Here is an 8051-nt window from a genome sequence, read left to right on the forward strand (position 1 = left end):
TGAGAAACACTGCTCCGGGACAGGTTTGATCAGGATAGTGACACCTGGGAAATTGCATATTAGAAAGTGTGACCAGTTAGCCTTGTGCTTTTTTTTTTTTAATTGTAGTGGTCACTAGATACTATAATATGAAATAAAAACAAAAGTCCTTTTAGATATTCAGATTAGAGCCTTCAAATCCTTTGGATGCCTTTTTAATTCCCTTAGTCTTCATCTTTCTCCCTTCTCCCTGCCTCACTGTCTCTCCTAAACTCTCATATTTTTTCTCTTTGTTTTTTCTTTGCTCCTTGCACAACTCCTGGATCTCCCTTATCTTCTCTGCATCCCTTTCGTAGCTCTCACCCCCTCACTATCCTGGGTTCACCTTACATTTTCTTTCTTTTTTTGTTTTTCCTTCCATCTTCTTTTATTATTGCAGCATCCATCTTATGTGGTGATTTTTCCATTTATTCATTTATTGCTTCTATTGGTATTGGATTGTGTCAACTACTTTTTTGCATCTATTGAGATGACCATATGCCTTTTCTCTTAATTCTGTTGACATGGTAAATTGCACTGATTGATTTTTGACTGCTAAATCAACTTTGCATTTACTTGCTAAATCTTTGCATTTCCTTAGCCATGACATGGCATTTTATATACCTACATATATACAGACACATGCACACACTGAATTAGCTTGTAAGTTTTAAAGTATGTAATATGTGGTATGTGTCCTTGAAGCATATTTGTCTACACTTCTTAGTTTTTGTAAAGCCTTGGTCTAGTTTTGATAGAGGGTAATTCTGGCTTCATAAAATTAGTTGAGAAGTGTTTCTTACTCCTCTATTTTCTGAAATAATTTTTGTAGCATAGCAATTATTTCTTTCTTAAGTGTTGGATAGAATTCACCAGTGATGCCATCTGGGCCAGGAGTTTTCTTTTTCAGAAGGTTTTTAATTATGAATATGATTTTTTTAATTGACAGAAGTCTATTTTTTTTCTATTTCTTCCTAGGTTAGTTTTTTAAATTAGTGTTCTTTAAGAAATTTTTCCACTTTATATAATTTTTAAAATGTATTGGAATAGAATTGCTCATAATATTTTCCTATTATCATTTTTAATTTCTGTAGTATTTTTCATGATTTCCTCTCTTTCATTGCAGATATTACTAATTTACATCTTATATTTAATTTCTTCATCAGTTTAGCTGGGGGAGACTATTCTAGGTATTATGATTAATGAGTTGTGAAAATTCTGATTTCTGTGTCATACGAAAGGAGAGAAGGTTAGCACTCCCCTTGACAATGCTGGAAGGGGCCCTCGGCCTGACAACATGCATATGGTTAAGACGTTGCCACCTACTTCATGACAATGCCTTAAAGTTAAATGTTGTTGGCCAGGCACGGTGGCTCGTGCCTGTAATTCCAGCACTTTAGGAGGCCTAGGTGGGAGGATTACCTGAGGTTGGGAGTTCAAGACCAACCTGGCCAACATGGTAAAACCACGTTTCCATTAAAAATACAAAAATTAGCTATGTGTGGTGATGGGCATCTGTAATCCCAGCTACTGGGGAGGCTGAGACAGGAGAATCGCTTGAACCCGGGCAGTGGAGGTTGCAGTGAGCCGAGATCACACCATTGCACTCCAGCCTGGGTGACAGAGCAAGACTCTGTCTTAAAAAATATATATATACACACACACACACACACACACACATATGTTTTGTAAGATATGTATATGATTTATAAGATATATATTATATATAATATATAATACATATATTATAAGATATATATATATAAAAGTTTTTTTTTTAAAAGAATTCTGATTTTTGTTGTCTTTTCCCCCTCAATATGTCATGTTTGTTCCAGCAAAAAATTTTCTCATCTGGACTCAAGTTGAAAACTATGTTTTGTTTTGTTGTTTTTAGCTCTGATCCCAGTTGAGATATTCTTTTTCTTTGGCTGAGCTGCTTTGGGTGTTTCAGCCAGAGATATGGGCAGACACAATGTGGGGAATTTCTAACTGACTCCTTTTCTTCTGTGTCTCTTTTCTCCTCTCTTGTCTTCTTCTCATTTTCCATTCGCATATGATTTCCCCATGGTCCATGGTAAAAACTGTAATCATGGCAACTCTCCATTATAATTCTCTCCACTGGTTGTGCACTACCCCTCCTACTCTGAGTGCTTCTGTGAATTCTCCAGTGCCTTCAGGTATATGTGCTTTTGTGTTATGTTCACAGTTTATAGTTGGCAGTTACAGGAAAGGTGGTCATGTACGATGCTACTTGGCCATTACCAAAAACAAATCTACGTGTTTCTCTGCCCTCATTTTTTAAAGAAGTTTTTGCTGAAAGGAGAATTTTAGCTTTGTTTTGTTTTGCTTGGGTTGGGGTGGGTTTTGCTTTCATTTGATTCTTTAAATGTCTTGGTCCATTGTATATTATCTTGCATTGCTTCTGACAAGAAGTCTGCAGTCATTCTTATATATCCGACCCTCTGTTTATAATGTGTCCTCCTTCTCTTGCTTTTTAAAAATGCTCTGTTTCACAAACTGTTATATAGAAATATGATTATAATGTGCTTCTGCGTGGCTTTCTCTAGGCTTATCCTGCTTGGGTTTTCTTAAGTTTCTTGGCTTTGTGAATTGTAATAAAGGGTTTGGCTTTATTTTTTGAAGTTTCAGGGCTGACAGCTTTTCATCCCTTGGATTCCCTCTTCTCCTTCTGCCTGCCTTTAGTAAAACTGATAAGAAAGCCCAAGTGCTCCCTTCTTTGGTGAACCTTCACCCCTCCCCATTTCTTAACCACAATTAAAACCCAAGTCAGCTTCCTTTTCTTCCCTCTTCTCCCAAACCATTTCCAGACCAGCTTTGGAAATCTACCTTACTCTTCCCAGGTGCCTTGTTCTGTGAGTAATAAACCTTTTCACGACCTCATAGTATGTGTGAGGCATCATCAGTCTTAACATTGAAACAAAATTTTGAGTTGGGATCCATCCTATATCTTCAGATGTCTAAGATACAAGTTGATGATTCTCATCAAATTTTGAAAATTTGTGTCATTATTTCTTAAAATATTTTTCTCTTCTACTTCTGTACACAAAATAGATGTATATAATATTGTCCTACAGGGCACTGAGCTTATTAAAACTTTTTTTGGTAGTTTTTATATCTGTGTCTGTGCTTTCATTTCTATAATTTCTCTTGCCTGACTTCAAGTTCTTTGATATTTTAATCCATTGTATTTAATCTTGAATTAAGATCGCTTAGTAAGTTTTTCATTTTGGATAACTTTTAGCTTTAGAAGTTCCATAAGGTTCTTTTCCAAGGAGGTTCCATAAACATCCTTATGTTCATATTTTCCTTTACATCCTTTAGCATATTTGTACTAACAGCTTTACAGTCTTGGTTAACTAGTTCCATAATTTCTGTAACTACTAGTTTCATTTGCATTGGCTAACTTTTTTTTGGTCTGGTATGTGCCACAGTTTCCTCTTTTGTAAGCTAGTGATATTTGATTGAAGTCTCGATGTATGACATTGTTATTCAGAATTTAATATTACACTTTGTTGTTTTCTTTAAAGACTATCTAAAAACTTTGTTTTGAGAGAGATTTAAGTGATTTGTGGATCACCATGATTATTTGAAACTTGATTTTAAGTTTTTTGGGGAAGGTCTGGATAAGCCTTTACTTCAGGGTTAATTTAATCCATGCATAAAATGTGATTTTTCTGGAGCCTCTAATGAATAATCTGGGTGCTCAATAAAGTCTTTTTTACTCTGGTTGATTTGCCTTCCATTCCAAGCATGTATGTGCTCTGGGAATTGATTAGCTTATAGTTTCTCTTTTTTTATTTTTTTGGCCAATTTTGTAAAATTTTACTTTATGCATGCAAAACTTAGACTTCAGCAACAGACTCAGTGGGACTCATACATACATATATAGAATCTCTTTGTCTAAAATGCTCTTTTCTCTTTGGTACTCTGTTTTTCAAATTTTATTCACTTGAGCTGTCATAAACTACCATTTCTGCATTCTCAGCTCAACAGTTTTTCCATTCCCTGCCTGAGTTCTTCCTCTCTGCAACAAGATCCGTAAAATGCCTCCAGGAGAAAACCAAAAACCAAAGCAAAACAAAACAAAAACACAGAGTAATCATAGGGCTCAACTTATTTGTTTTCCTGATCTCAAGGATCACAGCTTTAATTTTTTCCATTGACCAATATCTGAAAGAACTTTGCCATATATTTGTTCATTTATCTGCTTGTTTCTGGTGGAAGGATAAAACTAACACCAAGAACTCCTTCGTTGTTGAAAAATGAAGGTTCTTAGATCGTTTATTTTAATGCTTTTAAAAATTGTTTTAGACAAATAGAGATTTAGGTTCATCTTAAATTTTAACCATATTTGACACTTCCAATGAGAACTCAGCTGAGATGGCAGTAAAATAAACAGAAATCTTGACACATGGCTGAGTCCACAGTGCCCTGGCTAGGATAAGTCATAGCCTGTTTATCTAGCCTACAAAAAGTTTTGTTTATTGTTTGTAAAACAATTGTAAGATCTGTTTCATCAATATTAAAATTTGTATTTTGGCATGTTATAATTGAAGAGATGGTATTATTATAGGAGAGAAGGAGACAGGATAACACGAAAACAAGATACACTTACACACATACTCACAAAATAAACTTCAGTAAAATGGTAACTACTACAGAGTGATGAGTTTCCACATATATTTTTCTTTCTTTTCAAATTTTTCTTGAATGAATGTCTTACTTGCATAACTAAATGTCGTTTTAGCAAATGGTTCTGGAACCTCTAGATACTTACATGGGAAAAAAAGTAACTTCACCCCTACCTGGTACTATGTACAAAAATTAATTTAAATTTGATAATATATTTAAGGGTGGCCAGATCTCACTACTTTTGATATTGAATTTCAGGTAAATTTTATTAAATTATTTAAATCTTCACTCAGAAATAGAGTTATTAAAGTATGATAGGGTGATAAGCAACAAATAATTATAAAGAACACAGTGTTTTGACCACTAGAGTGACAAGAAGCTATGCAAGTTGGAAAGGTCTGTCTGAGTGTATTGAAGACTGGGCTTGAAGAAGTCAGAGGTGGTTTCTTAGAGTGGATTCTGAGTAAGTGAAGGAATTAGCCAGGTGGATAATGGAGGAGAAGAGCATTTTAAACAACAAACACCATGGGCAAGCATACTGAGACATAGTATTGCCCAGCGACTTCTTTGTCCTGAGGTTTAGCATGTGTTTCTTTGGCCTGTTACCGGGAGTTTACTCTGGCTGAGCACTGTGGTAAGATGCTCTCATATACCCCCTCTTCTGACCATAAAAATAATGTTTTTTTCTAGGTTATTTCTTCAGCATCTGACCACCTCAACCATCCTATAAGAAAGTCTGGGGACTGATGGCAATTCCTGAAAAGTCTTTATCGCATTTTCTTTAAAAGATTTTACAAGCTTTTTAATATTGTCATATGTTGGTACACAGAACATTCTTAGATTATGATTTTATATGGTGAAGAGGGAATGACATCAGTAATGGCAAGTCCTAGGAAAGTAGTTATGTTTCTGATTTCATTCTGTTATTTGTTTTAATATCCTGTAATAGGGCCCCTCCTTGTATGATCAGGAATCAGATTTTCAAAAAAGCAAATGTGGTCTCTCAGATCTTTTTAATGTGATTAATGGGGAAAGAAGTGCTGAAGCAGAAAGCAAGTCTAGCATGTGTTTCTGCCAAAGAAACAGAAGCTGTCTTGCCCCCAGCCATGCCTACCAGACTCAGCCAACGCACAGCCTACTGGAATACTACCGTTCCATCCAAGTCGGCCCCAGGTCTTAACTGAAGGTCACGATGCCAGGCTCAGACACCTCCCCCATCCATAACCCCAAGTACCTGCTATCAAAATTCCTCCAACAGAGAGATGCTTGAGGTGCATTGCAGGAAAGCCCCGAGGAAGTCCTGGCAAAGAGAATTTTCCCCTAGGTGCAGGTTCTGGCCTCACCTTGGGGCCAGTACGTCAGACCATCTGTCTCAAGTTGTCAATCCCTCTGATCTTCAGGGATCAGAGAAATGGGCTGGTTTCATTCTGATCCCTGTGCCAAGGTGCCTCCTGACATACTGAATTGAAAAAAATACAGTGTAATCTTCACAATGGATAACCCCCAGTGATGGGGTTTGACAGATTTTATTTTCTAAATTACTTTCTGTATTTTCTAAATGTTTACAAGCATTATTTACAATTAGAAAAAAAGTTAAAGATACTTTAAACAACGAATATAGTACTGACATTATTCCCTTTTCTTTTATTTCATTATTATTTATTTGTTATTGTATATATTTATCATATTATGTATTATTTTATTTAAAACATTTCAATATTTTCTCCATAATTTTGTTTCAAAATTTTAGAAGAAAATTTTGTAACTAGACATTGGGGAATTCAATACTATCCACACAACTTTTAAAACTCTGTGATCTCCTTGTTAGGAGCAGTTTCACTCATCTGTAGCTTTTTTTGTTTGTTTATTTTTACATTAAAAGTTGTTTGAAGTAAATATTCTACACTAGAGAAGCTCATTTGCCAACTGATATTTCACAATTATTTTATATCCATGAATGAAGAAATGATATTAAGGGAATCATTTTCTCCCCTGGTTACGGATGGAAGGTAATGTTGGGCCATGCCATGTTGCTGTACTAATTCAGATTAAAAAAAACATGGTTTTAATCACTGTAAACATGTATTTCATTATAATATTCAATTTTAAACTAACTTTGGCATCAATTCTATGACCAATCCTACACTAAAAGATGAAAAGTAAATATAGTATGTTTTCTATCTTCAAGAAATGTGTATAATTAATTTTATAAGTAATATGATAGGCAACCCTCCTAAAGCGACATATATATAATGATATGTGACCTGACAGGATTGTGAAGGTAAATCTAATCATTTCTGTGTCTGTTTTTATTTTAGCAAATTTGTTACTTTAACCTTTGATGTTATTATTTGTATTTTTGTTGTATAAACAAAGAAATTTAGCTTCAAGCATTTTACCTCAATAGGTCTGATTTCTGAAACAAAACCTACCTCCTCATATGGTAACTGCTGTTCAGTAAGGTTAAATATTTGAACCCACATTTCTGTTCTTGGTGCTTCCTAATTTTCCTAAACAGATTTCCAAGGATGGAAGATGGACAGAGAGAGAGAGAGAGAGAGAGAGAGAGAAAGAGAGGGACTCAGTTCATTCCTGCTGCTATAGCAAAATACTTTAGATGCCAATTTATAAAGAAAAGAGATGTATATCTTGCAGTTGTAGAGAATGAAAGTCAGTGTCTGGTGAGGGTCTGTTCCTCACTGACTGTGCTTTCTCTGCATCCTCACATGGTGGGAGGAATGAAGGAAATGAAATGTTGTGATCTTACATGGGGGAGCAAATGGAAGGGCAAAAGGGTCTCGCTGTTCTCTCTAGCACTTTTATGGGGACACTAATCCCACCTACCAAGGTGGAGCCTTCATGACCTAATCACCTCCCAAAGACCCCACCTCCTAATACCATCTCTTTGGTTTTTGACTTTTTACATATGAATTCTGGAAGTACACACATTTAAACGATAGCAGAGAGAGAGAGAGTGGGAGAGTGAGAGAAAGTGGGGATACTTGTGGCATAAGAAACAGGAGAAAGAATGGGAGGAAGGAAGGAAGGAAAGAGGGAGTGAGTGAGAGAGGGAGGGAAAGGAAAAAGAAGGGAAAGGCAGGGCTGGGCTGGGAAGGGGTGCAATGAGGTAACCAGTGATAAAGATGTTTCAAGCATTGACTAATTTACAGCATATTTGTTTATTGGTTTTTGTCTCCAGCCTGAACTATAATGAGGCAAACAATAAGTGATTAATTTGTATAGTATCCTAGAAATAAAGGCAGATCTCTTCAATGTTCTCCAATCTATTCAATCTCTATAATTTGCTCTTTCCAAAAATGCCTGATCCTTCAAATCACTTCACTAATCAACTCTACACGAGACTAAAACTATTTCTAGCA

The 8051-nt window shown here is 35.6% G+C and overlaps 1 non-coding gene across 1 annotated transcript; it reads left to right on the forward strand.

Moving 5' to 3' along the window:
• The first annotated feature begins 1245 nt into the window (after nt 1–1245).
• Nucleotides 1246–1368, forward strand: LOC116270439. The gene has a single exon (XR_004178474.1). It is a non-coding gene; the product is annotated as a U6atac minor spliceosomal RNA (small nuclear RNA).
• The last annotated feature ends 6683 nt before the right edge of the window (nt 1369–8051 follow it).

The sequence above is a fragment of the Papio anubis genome, chromosome 14 (genome assembly GCF_008728515.1).
Source record: "Papio anubis isolate 15944 chromosome 14, Panubis1.0, whole genome shotgun sequence".
Taxonomy (NCBI): domain Eukaryota; kingdom Metazoa; phylum Chordata; class Mammalia; order Primates; family Cercopithecidae; genus Papio; species Papio anubis.